Source organism: Hyperolius riggenbachi, chromosome 2, assembly GCF_040937935.1.
Source record: "Hyperolius riggenbachi isolate aHypRig1 chromosome 2, aHypRig1.pri, whole genome shotgun sequence".
In the NCBI taxonomy this organism is placed as follows: Eukaryota; Metazoa; Chordata; class Amphibia; order Anura; family Hyperoliidae; genus Hyperolius; species Hyperolius riggenbachi.
Window position 1 is genome coordinate 313,005,039 of NC_090647.1, and position 24,905 is coordinate 313,029,943.

General features: G+C 41.1%; 1 protein-coding gene across 9 annotated transcripts in view; it reads left to right on the forward strand.

Moving 5' to 3' along the window:
* Nucleotides 1-24,905, forward strand: part of DLGAP3 (DLG associated protein 3) — a 541,562-nt gene that overhangs the window by 3,186 nt on the left and 513,471 nt on the right. The window contains exon 1 of one of the 9 annotated variants that reach the window (XM_068269124.1): nucleotides 14,288-14,330. The exons of the other annotated variants lie outside the window; for them this stretch is intronic. The gene's annotated coding sequence lies outside the window, so the exon portion shown is untranslated. Of the gene's footprint in view, nucleotides 1-14,287; nucleotides 14,331-24,905 lie in introns of those variants that run through there. 9 annotated transcript variants of the gene reach the window in all.

The following is a 24,905-nucleotide window of genomic DNA, read 5'->3' on the forward strand; positions in this document are numbered from 1 at the left end:
TTGCAGCCTCCAACATTTGGGGGAATCATAATGCGTCATTTCAGAGTCTAAGGAAATCCATAAATGTACTGTTGAATATCCACAGATGCTAAAAGTGCTCTATTTAATGTCACTTGGTATTCTCTGGTCATGGCAGCTTAACTTAAGAACCACACACTTATAGTGTTATATGAAATATTTCATATGATTTTTTTTTATATGAAATTATACACACCCTACATCCTTTTACTTCTTTCCATTTGTACAGTGATGTGTGAAGTCCACTATGTTTTGGTAGTATAGGAGCTGTTCACACATTGGTGCTGAAATGTAGGTACCACTGTGACAAAGAGACCCTATACAATTTCTTTAAAATCTAGTAAAGAACATCTGATGTCTCTGAAATTCATTCTGACGGGGGTTCGGACTATTCCATATTCTTATGGGGGATTCTCAAGGTTTCCTTTAATTTTTTCCAAAGCATTCCCTGGTAAGGACCTATAAATAGATCCCAGTTGGCCTGCCTTCTCACGTGCCAGTATTCTGGCAGTTAGATTGTACCACTACCATTCAGAGAGTGCTTTTGAAAATAAAAAAAATACCTTGAGACTCCCCTGTAAAGAAATGTACTAGTCCAAAAGCTGTCAGATAAAGTTTAAGTGCTGTCAGATTAATAATACCTACTGTATGTGACAGCTACACAGGTAAAAAGTAACTTTCATTACATTTTATGCTGGGACAAACAGACATCGTATATGTGTACATTTGCAATTTAAATTTTACATTTTTTGTCCTCATCCTTTAGCACAGAGACCAAGGCTGCTTTCAGAACGCACATTGGCAAAAACAGGCCTTTGGGGATTACCACATGAATACGCGGTAATGCCCTTCTGGCCGACATTCAAACAGGAAGTGACGCTCGCCTGTGCTCACTTACTGTTTTAAATATCCGGAAGTGCACTATAGACTTATATGACTTCTGTTCCTCTGCATGTTGCTGCAGGTTGCCGCAGGACCGCATGCTAACGCAGGGTTGTCCTTGCATAAGGGATGTGTGTAATGAACTGCTCAGCTGCCTGTGCAGGCAGGCAGCTTTTTGACCATTGTTTAGGTTTGCATGCTGCAGGACTCTGGAAAGAAGAGCTTCTGTCAGTTTTGCAGCTTGTGCTTGTTAAGATATTTGCATACGTTGTCATGCAAATTGCCTGGCCACATTCATTGGAGGTGTGTACTATAAGTACTATGTGTTTCCCACAATGCTTGGCTGGTCATAAGGATTCCTTCCTGTGAAACACTCCTGGAGGAGTGTCAGCCTTACTCTCTGTTTGAAGATCAGCTTAGAGTAATTCCTGGAAAACTGCACTAGGCAGGTTTCCTTAGTGCAGTTAGGATTGGTTATCTGTTTTGTTTGTTCTGTTGCGATTGTCCTGTCCCAGCGGTGGTCGACAGGAAATCATTCTGATCTCTGTTCTTGGAGTATAGCTGGTGCAGCGGTTGCTACCAGCTATCTCTTCTGTTCTGTCTCACTTGGATCGCACTAGCATCTTGCGCTAGCGCTGTGGATCCTTCTGTTCTGTCTCCTTGGATCGCGCTAGCCACTTTCCGCTAGTGCTGTGGATCCTTCTGTTCTGCCTTCCTGGATCACACTAGCATCCTGCGCTAGTGCTGTGGATCCTTCTGTTCTGCTACTCTGTCTGCCTGGATCGCACTCGCCTAGCTGTGGATCCTTCTGTTCTGCTACTCTGTACCTGGATCGCACTAGCATCCTGCGCTAGTACTGTGGATCCTTCTGTTCTGTCTTCCTGGATCGCGCTAGCCACTTTTGCTAGTGCTGTGGATCCTATCTCTCGCTTGTCCCTGTTTTCGTGTGTCTGTCTTGTCTGCTACGAACGCTTGCTGGAGGCTCGGTGAGGTAACCGTTAAGCAAGCGCTCGCGTCCTCTGTTACATGTTTGTCTGTCGGTGGTTAGTTAGGCGTGCTTGTCTCTATTGTGCTTATCACTTGGAGACCGCACATGAACGCGTGCACTGTTGCGAATGAGTGTGGTGTTCGCGTTCAGTTAGCGTTTGTTATTTTCCGTATCTCCTCATTGTATGATTTGCTGTGCCTTTGCTATCCTCGTATTCTGTTCTGATCTGCCTTGTGTCACTTTTGGCAATCGCCTTTCTTGCGGTTGCGTTTCTGTTTCGTATCTGCTGTTGTGTGTGCGCTGTCGCGGGGTGGTGACTAGATTGGCGCACACACATACAACCTGTCCCTTTGCTCGTTCTCATTCGCAATCGCTTCTCTTGCAATTGCGTTCTGCGCTTCGTACAATTCCTGTCTGGCATTTGTGGAGGTACAGAGGATTGGTTCCTCTGCACTCCTCAGCGCCATCTGCCGACAGGAATTTCCCTCTATGGGTGCGTAGCACCTTTTGCTGGGTTCCTGCAATTATACGCTTGTGGAGGATTTCCACCGTATCAGCGCACGCGTTGTGCGCTGATCATCGAGAAAGATTTACAATCGTTACAATGTGGCTATTACATCACTTCTGTCGCATTGAGCCACACCAGCGCAGAATAAAAGTCCCCATAGACTTTCATTGGCCTGCGGTGTGGTGTGGTAAAATTATCGCATCGCACCTCACCAGTGTGAAACCACCCTCAAAAAACTTCAGCAAAGGTAGAGCAGTTGCTCATGTCACCCAGTTAAGATTCAGGTATCAAATGAAACAAGAATTTTGATTGGTTGCTGTGGACAACTACTTCACTGTTGCTACAGTTTTGTTTTCTGGCTACTGTACAAGTTTATAGAGTGACAAGTTGCTACTAGTGTCTTAGTTGTTAGCAACCATGTTTGATAATATTAGCAGCAACTGCAGAAGGAGATTGGTTGTTGTGACAAATCAACGAATTTGGGGTCTCAATAGGGAGTCAACAGGGTGGTGCCAGGAAATGGCAGGGATTACGGTGCAAATGCACGCTACTTGAGTAAGGGCCCTTTTTATACTAGATGCAGTTTACTGGGCTTCCTGTTGCATGCATATTGCAAACAATCAAGGACATCTTCCATTTGTATGAACCGTTTTATAATATAGCGATCTGATTGCCATCTGATTTACCTGATAGCAAACGTCCTGCAATTTGCATTTCTTCTAGGTTAATAGCATCCAGAGAAAAATTGCAAACCCTGTAACAGAAAAATCGCAAACAAGATCACTTTGCGTTTGAAATTTGCAGTATTAAAGAGCACTAATAACTGTAAGGACTACTGAGCTGTGTTCATCCTATTATTTAGGCTAAGTTCACAGAGGCATTTTAACACAGAAAGTTGCGCTGCAATAGGAAGTTTACGTAATATTCAGAGTGCACTCGGCTCAATGCGATCTAACGCACTATAGTATCCCAACACAGGGGCAGTGAAGCATTCTTTTAATTGACTGTATGCTTTACTGAATGTGACTCAACGTGTGATGCGACTCTACCCCTCGGTTGCTTTTCTGTTTTTGTAGGGAACACAACACAACTTCCACTGTGAACTTAGCCTAAAGCTGGCCACTAATGATCCAAACTTTTTCATCACAAATGTGTGTACTATAAGGGTAAATAAGTGAATATATTGAATGGATAATTTAGGCAGTCCCTTATATTACATAGAAAGGGTAAGATTGGATGAAAAAGATTGGATCAGTAGTGCCCACCATAAGAATAAAGAAAGAGATAGAGTACAAATAATTCTGAGTTTCTGCAGGATTATGCACAATTTGTATGCAAATGTATGAGGCTTGTACATGCGCTAATCGAATCCTGACAAAGTTGCAATTAGATTGGTTCATTTTTAAGCTGCAAAATTTGCATAGAAAATGTGCATACTTCTGCATGAGCTCTGAATTATTGTTATTATTATTATTATCTGAATTTGCAACCCATTGACCGTCCTAAGGCCTCACACTATATGCATTGAAAAACGTGTATGAGATTTTACGTGTTTATAGAAAAGTGGTCCTGCATTTTGAAGTGAGTTTTCCAATGCGTTTTTTTTTAACAGGAACTTCTCAAAACCTTCTGGGAACATCTCAGTCTCAGGCCCTGTACTCACTGGCTGCGTTGTGGTGTGTTTTTATAATCGCATGCATTTTTTCATTCGCAAAGCCTTTTTAAAAATTATGAAAATTGGGATGAACTGTACACAGTGGTGCGATTTTAAAAAATCGCAATTGCAGTGACTGCAGCGCTTTTTGAGTGCAGCATTTGAAAAAATGCAATCCGATTGCATTGTGTTTTTTCGAGGTCAAGTACCAGGAGACCTTGCAACTTCCTGTTGAAAGTCATTTAGTTAATCACCAATCACAAGAAAAATGCACACAGGCGTGATGCTTATGACGTTTATATATATACATATATATATATATATATATATATATATATATATATATATATATATATATATATAATGTTTGGATAGTAAAATGATTGTTAATTGCCTTGACTTTTACTTCTCTTTGTATTTGTGATTCTGTATCTTTTGAATAACTTATGCTTTATTAATTCAAGCTTATGACTTTTCTCTGTATGTGTGAGAGCCAGTGCATACCAAAAATCGCAAACGCTCAGCACTTTTTGAAGTGATTTTTCACAGCGATTCTAAGCAATAGGCATGTACCTAGCGATTTTTTTTAATCATGCCTATCGATTTTTAGAGCGTTTGGTGTAGCATTTTCTATTTTTTGTTACAGTAGAGCTGGAACTGAACAGGTACTGTAATAAAAACACTTGGAAAATTGAAACTCGCTCTGTTCTAGCCCTTTTCAGAGTGATTTCCACTTTCCTATACATAACATTGAGGCTGAATCACCTCAGAAAAGCACAGAAATGCTGCAGGACCCACATTTGCGTTTGGGAGAAAATCACATCGCTCTGGTGTGATCCATCCCATTCAAATACATTAGCCAAGCACTTTTCAAAGCACTAACGTTTTTAAAAGTGCTCAGAAGCGCTCTTGGTGTGCACCAGCCTTAATTCTTTATTATTATTATTATTAGTTATTTATATAGCCCCAACATCTTCTGCAGCACTTTACATAGTACAAACAAAATAATGGGGAACAAATATACATAAGAACTACAAGACACTATACAGTCATGACATTGAATAGTAGAAATACAAATACATACATAGTTGATGTGTAGTTGGTAGATGTGCATATGTTAAAATTACAGCAGTATGAGAAACACTAGGAGGAGGTCTCTGCCCTTGCGAGCTTACAATCTAGAGGGTAGTGGGGAGGAAGCAGGGCTTAGTGGGTGAGGCAGTGTGCCTTCAGTGCTGCTTATAGCAAATTATAGGCTTGTCTGAACAGGTGTGTTTTCAGAGTGTGTTTGAAAGTTTCCAAACTCGGGGCATGATGAACCGGCTGAGGGAGAGAGTTCCAAAGGAAAGGGACAGCCCGTGAGAAGTCTTGGATGCGAGAGTGAGAGGAGGTGACTAGGCTAGAGGACAAAAGGGTCTCCTGTGAGGAACGGAGGGTTCGGGCTTTTTTGCAATAAAGCTTAATTGTGAAAAAAAAAGAAAAACTCAAGCAATCACGTAAATGCATCGCGAAAACACAAGCATGCATTTTTAAAATCGCACCGTATGCGATTTTAAAATCGCTTTGTGATAGAGCTTGGCGATTTTCAATGTGTACAGACCATCAAACGCATGCAAAATCGCATTGTAATGCGATTTTTAAACATACTCATTGACTTGTATTGCAGTGTGTTTCTAAACGCAATGCACAGAAATGCATGTATGGTAATAGTCCGTCATGAAATAGTGTACTGCAATACTCAAATGTGAAGGAGGTACATTGGAAAACATTACTTATTCAGGGGTTGGGTTATACCCAATTATGTATTGTATTTATAAAGTACGGTAGTTAATGTTACATTAGCTGTAAGACTGGTAAAATCTCAATGTTTCTTGCTTGGGGATTCTTATCTCAGGGAGTCTCCACTTTTTCAGGAAAAATTCTATATTCACGTTTTTTCTAAATTGCTGCATCTTGGTCATACATTTGCTTCATTAATTTAATTTGTGTCTGCCAGCAGTATTCAAACTGAACAACGCTAACTGGGTACCTGGTAAATATTGGTGAATGTTGCAGGCATACTGCAGTAAATCCAAGCTGGGATGTCCTCTTGGATTTGCCAGACAATTATCAATAGATCTGAACACTGCATAAGGTTATGACCAGACATGGAAAATGTACAGATCAATGCATGGTACTGTCACACTGACAGAGAGCAGAATAATAATTAAGATGATGAGGAAGGTGATAATAAGGGTAAGATTACTGTGGGCAGTAATTGGACATGTAGAAATGGATGTTACTATTTTGGGAGATGTTGAAAGGCACTAGCTGTTGATGAGTGCATGCTCACATTTGCGTTAGGAAGAGTATCCATAGCAACCAGTGTGATAATATCTTGAACAATGCACAAGTATGCTTGTCAGAGGAGGCATACATGAAAATATACGTTTTTTTAAGCCTTCAGATTTCTTAATTGTACAATTTCATGGCCAATCGATCGTTTCCAATTGCCACGGTAATTGGTCGGAAAGGATCGATCATTCCCATTAATGCCTAAATTCCTGCTAGTTAATTTGATCAGATTAATGGAATTTTCAGATCAATTCCATTACTCTGATCAAATTGGCTAGTAGGACTTTGTCCGTTAATAGGCACGACCAGTCATTTTTGATGCATTACCATGGCGATTTGAAACGATTGATGGGCCGCTAGATTGTACTGAGAGGTCTCTATTCAGATTCTCAAACTGCTGCTTAAATAAACTTAAAATACAACTTTAATGCGGGATTGAACTTGATACCAACCAGTAGCCTATACCAATTTTCTCAAGAGGTGCCTTTTATCTAATCGTTCATCAGGGGTGTCTGTGAGGTTCATAATGAGTTGAAATCCCTATCCACAATGTGACGTTTTAGCCTTGGCTATGACAGTTTCTAGTCTGTGGACATCGAAGAGCTGTGGGATATAACGTGCTGTGTACAAACAAGCAGTACCTCCCTCTGTGCATGAGAAAAATAAACTTTTTAGCCTCTCTCATTGTTAGTGGGCATGTTTAAGGATTACGGCATTTTGGGCTGTTCAGTTTTCTTAATGCCTGCCAGCACTAAAGATGCTGACCTGCTGGCTCAGGGAAAATCAATCAACTTTTACATGGCAAGTGTCAATCATCTCTTGGATCATTTCTACCTTCTATTGTTTAACTTCTCACTTTGCAATGTCCTGATTTTGTTCCCCTACCACTATCTTTCAGTTAAGTTGCTTTTTAAAGGGGCACTATGGTGAAAAATTGTAAAATTTAAAATATGTGCAAACGTATACAAATAAGAAGTACATTTTTCCAGAGTAAAATAAGCCATACATTACTTTTCTCCTATGTTGCTGTCACTTACAGTAGGTAGTTGAAATCTGACAGGAGCGACAGGTTTTGGACTAGTCCATCTCTTCATAGGGGAGTCTCAGGGATTTATTTATTTTCAAAAGCAGTTAGTGAATGGCAGTTGCTCTGTCCAACTGCCAAAAAACTGTGTAGCGAGCAGGGAAGCTGGCCAGCATCATTGTTTAAATTCTTTTTAGGGAATATCTTTATAAAGAATAAAAGCCTTGCTGAGAATCCCCTATGAAGAGATGGGCTAGTCCAAAACCTGTCACTTCTGTCAGATTTCTACTACCTACTGTAATTGACAGCAACATAGGAGAAAAGTAATTCATGGCTCGTTTTACTCTGGAAAAAAACGTACTTCTTATTTGTCTATGTTTGCACATATTTTAAATTTTACAATTTTTCGCCACAGTGCCCCTTTAAGGGGACAATGCCACATCGCCAGTCCAGATTGTAGGATGTCAGTTCAGGTACGCTTTAAACATTATGCATGCTGTATAAAACACCTACAAAATGGTTGCTTAAGTCAGCAGCAACATACTTTTTGTTGCTGTAAATATAATAGACATTGATGGTCTAGTAATTTCTCTCCAGTGTGGGCAACCATGTTGTGGAAGGCTTTTCTCTTTTAACATAAGGTTGGTGTGTTCCTCGGATTAGGCAGGTGAACTAAAGGTTTCTTAGGCACTAACTGTCACTTTGAGTTAATTCTATTACTATAATCATTAATACAATACATTCATATAATGCCAACACAATTCCTGCACAGTGTTACTGAGAACATCGAACAACATTATTAATTGTCCCTTAGGGCTAGTTCACAGCGCATCAGATGAGTTGCATGTCAATCACTGCACATACAATTTTATGGCCCTGTTCACAGTATTGCGTAACTGATCACGTTATTTTAACTCACTGCATGCAGGCTTTGTATTAAAGTCTCCACTGCAGTTCACACTCATTATAACGTGTGCGTTATGCAACTGACCACTGCAAATCCAGTCTTAATAGGATGCAAAACCTCAAGTCCTTGTCATTCTCTAAATTTGGGAGCAAGACTCCCATTTAGCAGCCACATATCCTGTAACGGTGGATATGTTTAGCTGAACTTTGTAGCCACGGCGGCAAGCATCATAGCAGCTATTTTATCCCCTGCAGAATGCTACTACCATATTGCAGAACTCTGTAGAGGATAAAGTTATTGTGCGAACAGTACTGGAGCATTACAGCGGCTATTTTATCCACTACAGGGGAACACTACAGGCAGTGATAGCGGCGGTGGTAGAGTTAGGTTGTAGGTAGGGATACATTAGTGTTAAATGTAGGTGGGGGGGGGGGGGTGTTTAGTGTGAAGCATAGATGGGGGCAAGTTAGTGTTAGGCATAGGTAGGGGGTTGGTTATTGTTAGGCATAGGTAGGGAGTAAGTTAGTATTAGGCATAGCTGTAGGGAAGGTTAGTGTGAGAACAGTTTGCAATAGGAGATAGTAGAATATCGGTAACTACTGATTTTTTTTTTTACTATCAATCAATAGCACTTGATAGTAGAATAGGGGGAAATTACTGAAATTATTGGCTCCTTTTACTTTATTACTGAAATTATAATGTACTCCCTTTAAACCCTTACTGATTGACTTTCTTGACACCCCACCTTAATCTTGGGGAGCTTATTTGAGAAAGCAGTGGCAACTCATCTCTACTTTCTCACTGTGGCGATGCCCTATTTTATTACGACCTAGCTGTGGCTAAGCTTGGAACTAGAGTCCTTGCCCACATTAAAAAACTGAGCAGAAACCTCCTCTTGAACTGAGTCTTGTTCAGAAATGGGAATCTGTGTATCTATGCAGGGCACAAGATGCAATACAGTGTGAGTTGTGGTGTTATGCAAATCAATAAAGTAGGCATGATAACTTTTAAACAAATAGTCTGGAATGCCAATTCACAAAATATAAATTCCAAACATTATCAGTTGAGCACAGGCACCCCATTCAGAGGCCTCAGGTTCTGGCTGGTTTACCACAGTTTTTGTCTTACCCACTTACCCACCCCGATTCCACTTAGTCGGATTACGCAGTGTTTCCCCTCATACAAGCCGAATGAGAAAACACTGCCTGTTCAGACAACAGCTTGCCGTCCGAATTGCGTGCGACTCTGGACAACATGCTGCAGTTTTCTGTAGCACGCATCTGACTCCCTATAGCCCTGCATGGCACGGCTACGGTGATTCTGCAAGGGTTTTGTGTCTGATTCGGAAACAGACGCGGAACCAGGTGGCCATTGGCCATGAATTGGTTTGGTCTCTGGCAAGGGATGGGGTCTCAGTATATAAGCATACAATACTACATAGTCAGTCCGGTCCACAATGGTTTTGTAAATATATTGTTATATGAATAATGTTTATTTGATCAAGAAGATGGATGTACTGAATGTACTGAAATATAATGTCCTTGAAATGAATAGGTTTATCGTTTGCCTTCTAATAATGGGCACCTTTCTCTTTATACATTTTCTCCTTGGATTTTATTGCTGAACGCTTTTGTTATGCTAACATGGTGATAAGCACAGAGAATCCTATTGTCCCATATCAGGCCTGCAGTATGCACTGTTAATTAACAATTATGAGCAGTACAGGTATTAACAGTCCATTACAGCTACAAACTTTATCATTGATGTTAAATTCCACTTTCTTTAAAAAACTAAATGCAGTATATCAGTACCACATCAGGCATAATTAAATGTTATAAAACATTTCAAGGCAGGTATGAATGTATAAAATTATCAGGCAACTTAAATAGTATTTTTACAACCATGGCACAAGTACCCCTGTGATTTACCCTTCAGCATAGAAGTGTGTGTGGGAATGGGGTAGGGATAATACCACAGTAATGTGGAAAGGAGTAGTCTTGTGTTTATAAGAGGACAGTGGTGACATCATGGTAATTCCGCAGTTCAACCACTGACCCAATCTTTATGCACAGCTCTGCTTTACTCCACATATTTTGTGGCATTGGCCGTGCCACCATTTGCATGCTCTCCTTAACTTGAAAGTCCAGACTGCCCTGTAACTCCCACTTTCCTGCACAAGTAATAGCTGTACAAGGCAGGAAACATTGGAACTCTTCTTGCACACATGAAGTGATCGGATGGCAGCAGATTCTGACACTTTGGCTGGGAAAACACTTGTCCCGGTGATATTTATCGTTTGTCTGGCGCTTTGCAATTGTATTTTACATGCATGATCTTTCATGTCAGTCTTGTTTGTGGCAAAATAGCCTGTAGCCTATCCCTGGCAACCTATGCTGCTGGCATAAAACACTGAGGAGGAGCCTCATGAAGGGCCTCTGTAGCCTTTGATTCTCCAAGTTCAGAGTTACAGGAAACACCGAGGATGCCTGGCAGCGCAACAGGGGGATGTATTACTGCTGCTTGAGCTCATCAACAACAATGGCAGGAGGTGTAGGAAATCCATTACAGTATAAGTGTCCTGGGCACACGGCACCCCGTGCCACCCTCGTTCCTGCATCACTGAAACAAGATTGAAAGGAACACACAGAAAAATTATCTAACAAATATATGACACACGCCAGTAATATATGTTGTGATATGGATAGTAATCTATAATATTTGTTCTATTTGTTTTTAAACATATTATGATTTTTTTTCTAGATGTAGCGTGCAACTGTGTGTGACAGATAATTATTCAGTGAGATGGTGGCTCAGACAACACTGTAAAATTGCCATTTTAGCTTCCAAGACACCAATATGTCCAGAGACAGATTAAGACCTCTGGTTGGTAATTACAACATGGGACCCCATATGTTCAACCACTGTTGTATTGGACAAATTATGATTATAACAGATTGCTGTAACTCTTGTTAATTTTTTTTTATATACGCTTTATACATCGATAACTGCACAGTGGACACAAAAGCAGTATGAAGTGTCAAGAATGGCCACTCATCACCACATATGTCAAACTGACCATTAAGCTGTTACATTTTTGTCAAGCTTTGTTGTTTTGTGTGATCAAAGCTAGACCGAGCCTATCTATTTATCTCATTCAGGAGACTGTAGCTGTAACTAGATGTTGTTTTAAGAGCAGGATGAGTTGATTTTTGATTCACTAAAGCGTGATAACTCAGTTATCACGTGTAAAAACTTTGCACGTGCTAACGCGCGTGTAAAGGCTTTGCACATGCTAAGTATCATTATCATGTGAAGTCTCTGCAGATAATATCCCCAGTTATAGTGTATTTATTTATAATGCCCCCTTTTACAATTCCCTCTGTTGTAGTGCAATTCTGTTAGTGCCCCATTTTGTTAGTATTCTATTTGTGCCCTCTTGTACTTGTCCCCTACTAGTGTATCCCTCTTGTAGTGTTTGCCCATTAATGCCTCCTACAGGGACCTTTTCCCATAGTTTTACTTCTCCCTGCTGTTTCCTACCACCCTGTGCCATGTGGGCATAATGCCATGGGGCAGGAAGCAAACAAAGTTGCAAGAACCTGGCTTATCCATGGCTAGCAAGGCAGTGGGGATCTTAAATGTCCCCTAGTAATGTGATGGTCCTATAAATGGCCCTCTGTGATGCTGCCCCATCACAGCAACCCTGAGAGCCTCTTTCTTAATGGCTACTCAGGTCCTGTATGCTGAAGGGTAGAGAATAGGATAGCTTGAGATGCAGAGTGTCTGAAAGAGTAGGTCATAAAACAACTTCCTCCAGACACGAGTACCACGTACTGCTATTCGCACGAGTTGGCTTTACTAACACACACACACACACACACACACACACACACACACACACACACACACACACACACACACACACACACACACACACACACACACACACACACACACACAATCTCTCTCTCTCTCTCTCTCTCTCTCTCACACAGGCCACATAACCAGAATTTTGATGTCTACAAAAAAGTACTTAAAGGGGAACTTCAGCCTAAACAAACATACTGTCATCAAGTTACATTAGTTATGTTAATTAGAATAGATAGGCAAAATAATCTCTTATCCACCCTGTTTTATAAGAACAGGCAAATGATTGTGATTCATGGGGGCTGCCATCTTTTTTCATGGGGGCAGCCATCTTTTTGGTTGAAAGGAGGTGACAAGGAGCAAGAGACACAGTTCCAACTGTCCTGTGTCCTGATTACCCCTCCCAGCTGCACACGCTAGGCTTCAAATGTCAAATTCAAAATGTAAAAAAAAAAAATACCACCAAAACAGCAGAACGAGAACAACAACATCAGAAATACCATCATGCTTTGCACAGCATCAGGGGAAAAAAGCCCGGGCAGTTTTCTTCTGTGCAGCTAAAAATGAGGCTTGTATAAGAGAAACAAAGTTCTGATGCTGTGAAACTGTTAAAGAAACACCAAGCCTTTTCAGTGCTGGTGAGTTGATTTTTAGTCCGGAGGTTCACTTTAAGCATTATTTATTTTTTGCAAATGTGAGCTATTTAACTTGTACAGATGTGCATAAAACCCTGTAAATTGTTCATACACTTCACTCTAGCTTGGCCAGCTTTGTTGCCATTACAGCATCTGCTAAGACATCAGAGAATAAAGGTTCAGGCACAGACTCAGGTGGGCGAGGATCCAGCGAGGAGTGTGAGCATCATTTTTTGAAAAATGTCTTGTGCAGAGGATACACCTATCCTGCAGATATTCCATCTTTGGTAAATGCAGTTCTCAGATTTGCAGCCACCCCCTCACTACTGTGTCAGCACATGCACATCCATCTGTTCTGCAGATTTAATTCTTAAAAATGTACAGAAATCTGCAGTTAATCCATTCCTGCCAGTAGCTTTTTTTTCACTTTCTTGAGAAGGAGCCCAGCGACCTTTGTTATTTCCTAAATAATCTTATGTGACGTCCAGGCCAACAGCTATATTCTGGGCTGAAATACACCTAGCCATTGCAAGCTGTATGAAAATACAGGTATTTACCACTTTAGAAAGAGGGACTGCCCTGTATAAATATAATCGAAAGGGGAGGAGTTCAGTACAAGAATTATACCTATAATTTGCACATTGAATGTACTGCCTCGAGTTGCTAATAAACACATAAACACAATGACTGTATAACGATTGCCTTAGCATCCATGTACAGATAGAGTAAAAAACCACTATAAAATCATTTAAAACCAAGATTGAGTGCTCACAGTTATCAAACAGTAGCTACTACAGGGCCGTTGACATTCACAGCACTTACACTATACAGCCTATGCAATTAGGTTTTAGTGCCTCACATGTATTTTGACCCTACCTCCCATCTCATCGCCAATACACACCCCATCTTGTGCGGAGAGTCAAGCAGACTCGTTGGGCACAGTGGGCCAGATTTATTAAGAGTGTCTGAGACAAAATATTAGTAGGTTTTCAGAAATCCATGCAGAACTGTCTCAGACATCCTAAGAAATCACTAGATAGTGCAGATTCCTTCTTAAACTGTAAGGAATAGAAGGAGTTAGGAAGGTCTCTCAGGCAGTGCAGTGTGTGAGGGAAATTGCTGTTGCTGAGGTAACCAACACACCTGCTGTCAGCAAGCTCTGAGTGAGGGGGGAGGAGCCCTTCACAAATCACATCTAGCCTGCATCTGGAGAACTGCTGATGAGCACTTCTTAATCTGCAGCAGTTAAGGAATGGATTTGCACTTTTCTTAACTGTAGTGTAGCTCTAGAAATCCACACTAAACTGCCGCTATTACATAGGCTTTGGGAAGATTCTTACTATCATGCAGAACTGTTCTTCTGCTGGTTAGAACAGTTTTAGAAGAAAAAACTGTCAGTAATGCTTTGATAAATCTCCCCCAGTGACCCCAGACGAAGCTGCGCATTGGAGGCAGCGAATCGCGACGGCGTTTGCGGGGCACACGTTTCCCTTGCCTGATCCTCATCCCCCCGGTAAGCTGCAGCCTCATTTCTTTGCCTTTATTGGTCTTCCACACACATGGTTGTCTCTATCATTGCATTTTTGCACGCTGGTTCTTTCACTTTTTCTATGGATGGTTCTATGTATTCTACCATCCTCTAATGTTATTATGCACAGTATATTGTTTACATTCGTTTTCAGCATTGTATAGTGCGACTGACACCTTGTCTGGGGATCATTTTTATTACTATCTCATATTTATTTGATATACTATTTAGGGGATTGTTAACAGGCATTGCGGTTTCATGTATAAATTTGCATTATTTACTATTATTATGGAGTGCCCCACTATTTAGTGTTTTTAGTGTTTTTATTGATTTTTTGTACTGAATAAAGATTAATTATATTTCTGATACATTGATTGAGTGGTGCGGTTTTTAGGGAACTACCTGCTCTTGTTTTGTGCATACGATTAATTAGTTCCTTTCTGCACACTCTCGGTTATTTACCCATATTTTATGGTATAGTGGATGGTGCTTGCCCAAAACTTGGTGGTTTTTCGATCGTTAGACAGGAGATCAATGAATGGGAACACAGTTCCCATTTATCAATCTAAGTCCCCGTTTGAGTGACCGCCATCAATGAGATGGCACCGTCATTCACGAGAATCAATACTTACATGTCCATGCATTACTTCCTAATACTACGCACAGGAAAGTTATGCACGAGGACATCTTGTGGCCAAATAGTAAAATTACATCTACAAACATTTTTTTTCATTAAAAGACATTTTTTTTTACTTTTATAATTAACCCCATACCTCCCACACTCCCCAATAGTTACCCCCCAAAAAATTTTGAAAGAAAAAAAATAAAAATATACTATTAAAAAAACATACGGTACATAAATAGTTACCTTAGGGACTGAAGTTTTTTAGTATGTATGTCAAGAGGGTATATTACAGTTACTTTTTAAATTATGGGCTTGTAATTAGCGATGGACCCAAAACTAAAAAAAATGCACCTTCATTTCCAAAAAAAGTATTGGTGCCTACATTATACTAGGGACAAATTTTAAACATTGCAATAACCGGGACAAATGGGCAGATACAATATATGGGTTTTAATTATGGTAACATGTATTATTTTAAAACTATAATGATGAAAACTGAGAAATAATGATTTTTGTCTTATTTTTCCTGTTAAAACACAGTTGGAATAAAATAATTTTTAGCATAATGTACCCCCCAAAGAAAGCCTAATTGGTGGTAAAAAAAAAAAAGATATAGATTATTACGTTGTGATAAGTAGTAATGAAGTTATAGGAGAATGAATGGAAGGAGTGCTGACAGGTGAAAATTGCTATAGTTTTTTAAGGGGAAAAGCCCTTGGAGTTGAAGTGGTTAAAGGGGCACTATGGCAAAAAATGTAAAAATGTAATATATGTGAAAACAGACAAATGAGACGTACGTTTTTTTCCAGAGTAAAATGAGCCATAAATTACTTTTCTCCTATGTTGCTGTCACTTACAGTAGGTAGTTGAAATCTGACAGAAGTGAAAGGTTTTGGACTAGTCCATCTCTCTATAGGGGATTCTCAGCAAGGCTTTTATTCTTTATAAAGACATTCCCTAACAAGTATTTAAACTATGATGCTGGCCAGCTTCCCTGCTCGCTACAAAGTTTTTGGGCAGTTGGAAAGAGCAACTGCCATTCATTAATTGCTTTTGAAAATAAATAAATCTCTATGAAGAGATGGACTAGTCCAAAACCTGTCGCTTCTGTCAGATTTGTACTACCTACTGTAAGTGACAGCAACATAGGAGAAAAGTAATTTATGGCTCATTTTACTCTGGAAAAAATGTACTTCTTATTTGTCTATGTTTGCACATATATTACATTTTACAATTTTTCGCTTCAGTGCCCTTTTAAGTAAACTGCCGTTATAAGGAGATATTTTCACAGAAAATATGCCAAATTGAAACCTTTGTTCAGGTCATTAGGAGTTTATGTTCCCAGTTTGTACATCCGAGCCTGTTCAATCTTATAGAGTTCATTTCAACATCACCGCCCCTAAACGGCACTTTTAGTTTTATAATGCCCTTAAATTTCAGATTTTATGGGGAACCACCATGAACTTGACAAGTTTAGATATAAGATTTGCAGTTGATGTTGTTCTGCAATATCCTGTTTCTTTTGCTTCTTGTATCATCTGCATGCTCACTAAATGATAAGTCAGTATTACTGAGCTGCTCTTTCATTGTGAGACAAGTGACATAGGAAGCTGCAAATGTAAAACACCAAATAGCAGTGTTACTTGTATAGCCGTGTAATATACAGTGCATAAAGTGTCTATTCACAAAGTCCTTGCTTTGTGTAATATCTTTCTAAAGGTGCCCATCAATGGTACAATCTCCCATCCGATTGATCCTATCAACAACAAATGATCAAAGTGTCTATTGTTCTGTTAATCTGTTTTTCAGATCAATTCCATTTGTTTAGATAAAATTGGTTAGATTTTTCTTGCCGAACGCAACTCTTGGATTGGCCAGTCGATCGTTTGGGAGATTGTGCTACTAATGGGCATAATGCAAGTACTTTTACACAATTGTAAGCTACCCAATTCCGAGAGACTTTCTCTATTCTGTGCAAGAAAGCAGTCTTATGGAACTTACAGACATTAAGACAAAGTCAATGGGAAAAGGGCCAATGGCCACTTTGCAATTAACTTTTCCTCCCACGTTTTCTCCTAGGAGATAATTTTTCTTCCTCTGTTTAAAATAACTTTTCAGTACTTTGCAACTGAAAACATACCAAAATTAGGTGAAAGGGTACTGTCAAAATTACTCTGAATATTTTCTTCCTTGCTGGTGGCTTAAAAGGCATTTTATTGACAAGTTATGAAAATGTCATGTAGCAGAAAACTCAGAAGTAAAGTGAATTGGATAAGAGCCAATGGGCCATAGCCTATTAACTTCTCTCCTGAGTTTTTTCGATGGATATTATTTTTCATCTCATCTAAAAAATATTTTGAGTAATTTCTTGTTTGGCGGGAGCTTTAAAAGTATTTTATTGATAAGGTTTGAAAATATCTCCTTGGAGAAATCTCAGGAGAAAAGTTAATAACATATGGACCAATGGCCCATATGCAATTCTGTTTTTCTCTTGAGTTTTCACCTAGGTGATATTTTCACAACTTGTAATAAAATGCCTTTTAAGCCACTAGCAGGCAGAAAAATGCTCAAAATAAATTTGAAAGTACTTTTCCACAAACTTTTGGGTACTTTTTCAATTGTAAAATGCTGAGAATTTATTTTAAACAGAAGATAAAAATTATCTCCTAGGAGATAACTCAGGTGAAAAAGCTAATTGCCCATGTGCCCCTGTGCCTTTACAAAATGTATCTGCGCATGTGCAAAATCTCTCTCCTAAGGTTATTACAGGTGAAACTCGAAAAACTAGAATATCATGCGAAAGTTCATTAACCACTTGAGGACCTAGGGCTTTCTACCCCTTAAGGACCGGCCACTTTTTTTCCATTCAGACCACTGCAGCTTTCACGGTTTATTGCTCGCTCATACAACCTACCACCTAAATGAATTTTGGCTCCTTTTCTTGTCACTAATAAAGCTTTCTTTTGGTGCTATTTGATTGCTCCTGCGATTTTTACTTTTTATTATATTCATCAAAAAAGACATGAATTTTGGCAAAAAAATTATTTTTTTAACTTTCTGTGCTGACATTTTTCAAATAAAGTAAAATTTCTGTATACATGCAGCGCGAAAAATGTGGACAAACATGTTTTTGATAAAAAAAACCCATTCAGTGTATATTTATTGGTTTGGGTAAAAGTTATAGCGTTTACAAACTATGGTGCAAAAAGTAAATTTTCTCATTTTCAAGCATCTATGACTTTTCTGACCCCCTGTCATGTTTCATGAGGGGCTAGAATTCCAGGATAGTATAAATACCCCCCAAATTACCCCATTTTGGAAAGAAGACATCCCAAAGTATTCACTGAGAGGCATAGTGAGTTCATAGAAGATATTATTTTTTGTCACAAGTAAGCGGAAAATGACACTTTGTGAGAAAAAAAAAAAAAAAGTTTCCATTTCTTCTAACTTGCGACAAAAAAAAAATGAAATCTGCCACGGACTCACCATGCCCCTCTCTGAATACCTTGAAGGGTCTACTTTCCAAAATGGGGTCATTTGTGGGGTGTGTTTACTGTCCTGACATTTTGGGGGGTGCTAAATTGTAAGCACCCCTGTAAAGCCTAAAGGTGCTCATTGGACTTTGGACCCCTTAGCACAGTTAGGCTGCAAAAAAGTGCCACACATGTGGTATTGCCGTACTCAGGAGAAGTAGTATAATATGTTTTGGGGTGTATTTTTACACATACCCATGCTGGGTGGGAGAAATATCTCTGTAAATGACAATTTGTTAATTTTTTTTACACACAATTGTCCATTTACAGAGATCTTTCTCCCACTCAGCATGGGTATGTGTAAAAATACACCCCAAAACACATTGTACTACTTCTCCCGAGTATGGCGATACCACATGTGTGGCACTTTTTTGCACCCTAACTGCGCTAAAGGGCCCAAAGTCCAATGAGTACCTTTAGGATTTCACAGGTCATTTTGAGAAATTTCGTCTCAAGACTACTCCTCACGGTTTAGGGCCCCTAAAATGCCAGGGCAGTATAGGAACCCCACAAATGACCCCATTTTAGAAAGAAGACACCCCAAGGTATTCCGTTAGGAGTATGGTGAGTTCATAGAAGATTTTATTTTTTGTCAAAAGTTAGCGGAAAATGACACTTTGTGAAAAAACACAATTAAAATCAATTTCCGCTAACTTGTGACAAAAAATAAAATCTTCTATGAACTCGCCATACTACTAACGGAATACCTTGGGGTGTCTTCTTTCTAAAATGGGGTCATTTGTGGGGTTCCTATACTGCCCTGGCATTTTAGGGGCCCTAAACCGTGAGGAGTAGTCTTGAAACGAAATTTCTCAAAATGACCTGTGAAATCCTAAAGGTACTCATTGGACTTTGGGCCCTTTAGCGCAGTTAGGGTGCAAAAAAGTGCCACACATGTGGTATCGCCATACTCGGGAGAAGTAGTACAATGTGTTTTGGGGTGTATTTTTACACATACCCATGCTGGGGGGGAGAAATACCTCTGTAAATGGACAATTGTGTGTAAAAAAATCAAAAGATTGTCATTTACAGAAGTATTTCTCCCACCCAGCATGGGTATGTGTAAAAATACACCCCAAAACACATTATACTACTTCTCCCGAGTACGGCGATACCACATGTGTGGCACTTTTTTGCACCCTAACTGCACTAAGGGGCCCAAAGTCCAATGAGTACCTTTAGGATTTCACAGGTCATTTTTGTTTCAAGACTACTCCTCACGGTTTAGGGCCCCTAAAATGCCAGGGCAGTATAGGAACCCCACTAATGACCCCATTTTAGAAAGAAGACACCCCAAGGTATTCCGTTAGGAGTATGGTGAGTTCATAGAAGTTTTTATTTTTTTGTCACAAGTTAGCGGAAATTGATTTTAATTGTTTTTTTTCACAAAGTGTCATTTTCCGCTAACTTGTAACAAAAAATAAAATCTTCTATGAACTCACCATACTCCGTACGGAATACCTTTGGGTGTCTTCTTTCTAGAATGGGGTCATTTGTGGGGTTCCTATACTGCCCTGGCATTTTAGGGGCCCTAAACCGTGAGGAGTAGTCTTGAAACCAAATGTCGCAAAATGACCTGCGAAATCCTAAAGGTACTCATTGGACTTTGGGCCCCTTAGCGTACTTAGGGTGTAAAAAAAAGTGCCACACATGTGGTACCGCCGTACTCAGGAGAAGTAGTATAATGCGTTTTGGGGTGTATTTTTACACATACCCATGCTAAGTGGGAGAAATATCTCTGTAAATGACAATTGTTTGATTTTTTTACACACAATTGTCCATTTACATAGAAATTTCTCCCACCCAGCATGGGTATGTGTAAAAAATACACCCCAAAACACATTATACTACTTTTCCTGAGTACGGCGGTACCACATGTGTGACACTTTTTTGCAGCCTAGGTGCGCTAAGGGGCCCAACGTCCTATTCACAGGTCATTTTGAGGCATTTGTTTTCTAGACTACTCCTCGCGGTTTAGGGCCCCTAAAATGCAAGGGCAGTATAGGAACCCCACAAGTGACCCCATTTTAGAAAGAAGACACCCCAAGGTATTCTGTTAGGTGTATGGCGAGTTCATAGAAGATTTTATTTTTTGTCACAAGTTAGTGAAAAATGACACTTTGTGAAAAAAAACCAATAAAAATCAATTTCCGCTAACTTTTGACAAAAAATAAAATCTTCTATGAACTCGTCATACACCTAACAGAATACCTTGGGGTGTCTTTTTTTCTAAAATGGGGTCACTTGTGGGGTTCCTATACCCTGGCATTTTACAGGCCCAAAACCGTGAGTAGTCTGGAAACCAAATGTCTCAAAATGACTGTTCAGGGGTATAAGCATCTGCAAATTTTGATGACAGGTGGTCTATGAGGGGGCGAATTTTGTGGAACCGGTCATAAGCAGGGTGGCCTTTTAGATGACAGGTTGTATTGGGCCTGATCTGATGGATAGGAGTGCTAGGGGGGTGACAGGAGGTGATTGATGGGTGTCTCAGGGGGTGGTTAGAGGGGAAAATAGATGCAATCAATGCACTGGGGAGGTGATCGGAAGGGGGTCTGAGGGGGATCTGAGGGTTTGGCCGAGTGATCAGGAGCCCACACGGGGCAAATTGGGGCCTGATCTGATGGGTAGGTGTGCTAGGGGGTGACAGGAGGTGATTGATGGGTGTCTCAAGGTGTGATTAGAGGGGGGAATAGATGCAAGCAATGCACTGGCGAGGTGATCAGGGCTGGGGTCTGAGGGCATTCTGAGGGTGTGGGCGGGTGATTGAGTGCCCTAGGGGCAGATAGGGGTCTAATCTGATAGGTAGCAGTGACAGGGGGTGATTGATGGGTAATTAGTGGGTGTTTAGGGTAGAGAACAGATGTAAACACTGCACTTGGGAGGTGATCGGACGTCGGATCTGCGGGCGATCTATTGGTGTGGGTGGGTGATCAGATTGCCCGCAAGGGGCAGGTTAGGGGCTTATTGATGGGTGGCAGTGACAGCGGGTGATTGATAGGCGGCAGTGACAGGGGGTGATTGATGGGTGGCAGTGACAGGGGGTGATTGATGGGTGATTGATAGGTGATTGACAGGTAATCAGTGGGTTATTACAGGGGAGAACAGATGTAAATATTGCACTGGCGAATTGATAAGGGGGGGTCTGAGGGCAATCTGAGCGTGTAGGCGGGCGATTGGGTGCCCGCAAGGGGCAGATTAGGGTCTGATCTGATGGGTAACAGTGACAGGTGGTGATAGGGGGTGATTGATGGGTGATTGATGGGTAATTAGTGGGTGTTTAGAGGAGAGAATAGATGGAAACACTGCGCTTGGGTGGTGATCTGATGTCGGATCTGCGGGCGATCTATTGGTGTGGGTGGGTGATCAGTTTGCCCGCAAGGGGCAGGTTAGGGGCTGATTGTTGGGTGGCAGTGACAGGGGGTGATTGATGGGTGATAGGTGATTGGCAGGTGATTGACAGGTGATCAGTGGGTTATTACAGGGAAGGCCAGATGTAATTAATGCACTGGCGAATTTATAAGGGGGGGGGGGGGGTCTGAGGGCAATCTGAGCGTGTGGGCGGGTGATTGGGTGCCCGCAAGGGGCAGATTAGGGTCTGATCTGATAGGTAACAGTGACGGTTGGTGATAGGGGGTGATTGATGGGTAATTAGTGGGTGTTTAGAGAAGATAACAGATGTAAACAATACATTTGGGAGGTAATCTGACGGCGGGTTTGCGGGCGATCTAATGGTGTGGGTGGGTGATCAGATTGCCCGCAAGGGGCAGGTTAGGGGCTGATTGATGGGTGGCAGTGACAGGGGGTGACAGGGGGTGATTGATGGGTGATAGGTGATTGGCAGGTGATTGACAGGTGATCAGTGGGTTATTACAGGGAAGAACAGATGTAATTAATGCACTGGTGAATTGATAAGGGGGGGTCAGAGGGCAATCTGAGCGTGTGGGCGGGTGATTGGGGGCCCGCAAGGGGCAGATTAGGGTCTGATCTGATAGGTAAAAGTGACAGGTGGTGATAGGGGGTGATTGATGGGTGATTGATGGGTAATTAGTGGGTGTTTAGAGGAGAGAATAGATGTAAACAATGGATTTTGGAGGTGATCTGATGTCGGATCTGCGGGCGATCTATTGGTGTGGGGGGGGGGGGGGTGATCAGATTGCCCGCAAGGGGCAGGTTAGGGGCTGATTGATGGGTGGCAGTGACAGGGGGTGATTGACGGGTGATTGACGGGTGATTGACAGGTGATGGACAGGTGATTGACAGGTGATCAGGGGGGATAGATGCATACAGTACATGGGGGGGGGGGTCTGGGGGGGGGTCTGGGGAGAATCTGAGGGGTGGGGGGGTGATCAGGAGGGAGCGTGGGGCAGGGGGGGGATAAAAAAAAAATAGCGTTGACAGATAGTGACAGGGAGTGATTGATGGGTGATTAGGGGGGTGATTGGGTGCAAACAGGGGTCTGGGGGGTGGGCAGGGGGGGGTCTGATGGGTGCTGTGGGCGATCTGGGGCGGGGGGGGGGTAAAAATCAGTGTGCTTGGTGCAGACTAGGGTGGCTGCAGCCTGCCCTGGTGGTCCCTCGGACATTGGGACCACCAGGGCAGGAGGCAGCCTGTATAATACACTTTGTAAACATTACAAAGTGTATTATACACTTTGTATGCGGCGATCGTCGGGTTAACATCCCGCCGGCGCTTCCGTATGGCCGGCGGGATGTTGCGGCGGGTGAGCGGCGCCAGGCGGAGGATCGCGTCACTGATGACGCGATCGCTTCGCCCATGCCCCTACAAGGACCGCCGCCATTTGTCAATACGGCGGTCCTTGCGGGGTGCACTTCCCGGCCGCCAATTGTACATACGGCGGTCGGGAAGTGGTTAAATTCAGTAATTCAACTTAAAAGGTGAAAGTAATATATGAAATAGGAACCCTTTGCAGGTGTTTTGGATTAATTAGATACTTTGAGCCTGGAATATTTAACATTTTCAAAATATTCTAATGGTCTGAGATTTTGAGGCTTGCATAGGCTGTAAGCCATAATCATCAAAATTATAACAAATAAAGGCTTGATATAACTTGCTTTGCATGTAATGAGTCTATTTCATGTACAGGTAGTCCCCAACTTATGAACGCCCGACTTACGAACGACCCGCCATTACGAACAACATAGATTTTGTGTTTCCATGGGAACAAGTAAAAAAATTTCAAATTGTTTTTTTTTTTGGGACGATTTTTTAAAAATTCAAAGAAAAAATGGCTTTTAACCAGTTCGGCCTATCTGGTCTCGTCCAGATAGGCTCTGCTGCTGCCGCCGCATGGTACGCGCGATCGGGCGCGCTCCCGCCGCCCACCGCTAGCCCCCCGATCAGTGAATGGGAATATAATTCCCATTCACCGATCTAACTACCCCGCAGAAAAAACGACGCTTTCTATTGAGAGAGCGCGGTATTTCTGCCCCCAGGAAACTTCTCCGTCTTCTTGTAGTTCCTGGATGCGAGATCGTTCGCATCCAGGAGTTTTTTGACTGTGGCCATCTTGTGGCCTAATAGTAAACTGCACCCACATACATTTTTCATTAAACAATTATATCATTTTACATTTAAAATTAGCTGTTTCCCTCCCACACCAAAAATTACCCACATACATTTTTTATTAAGAAAAAAAATACAATAAAAAAAAACAAAAACAACATAAATAGTTACCCAAGGGTCTGAACTTTTTAAATATGCATGTCAAGAGAGTATGTTATTATATTATTTTAAATTATAAGCTTATAAGTAGTGATGGACGCAAATTGAAAAAATGCACCTTTATTTCTAAATAAAATATCGGCGCCATAAATTGTGATAGGGACATCATTTAAACGTTGTAATAACCGGGACAGATGGGCAAATAAAATACATGAGTTTTAATTACGGTAGCGTATATTAATTTCAAACTATAATGGCCAAAAACTGAGAAATAATGATTTTTTTTCATTTCTTTCTTAATCTTCCTGTTAAAATGGATTTAGAAAAAAATAATTCTTAGCAAAATGTACTACCCAAAGAAAGCCTAATTAGAAACAAGATATAGATCAATTAATTGTGATAAGTAGCAATAAAGTTATTGGCAAATGAATGGGTGGTGAACGTTGCTCGGATGCATGAAGTTAAACTTGTATAAGCAGGTATAGAGGGCAGAGGTGACACAGAGGGGGACACTGGAGGCACAGGGGAGCACAGAGGAGGTACAGGGGACAGAGATGGCACAATGTTCCGACTTAAAAACAGATTCAGGTTAAGAACGAACCTACAGTCCCTATCTTGTTCGTTAACCGGGGACTACCTTTATTAATTTCACCTTTTAAGTTGAATTACTGAAATAAATTGACTTTTGCACGATATTCTTATTTTTAAAGTTTCACC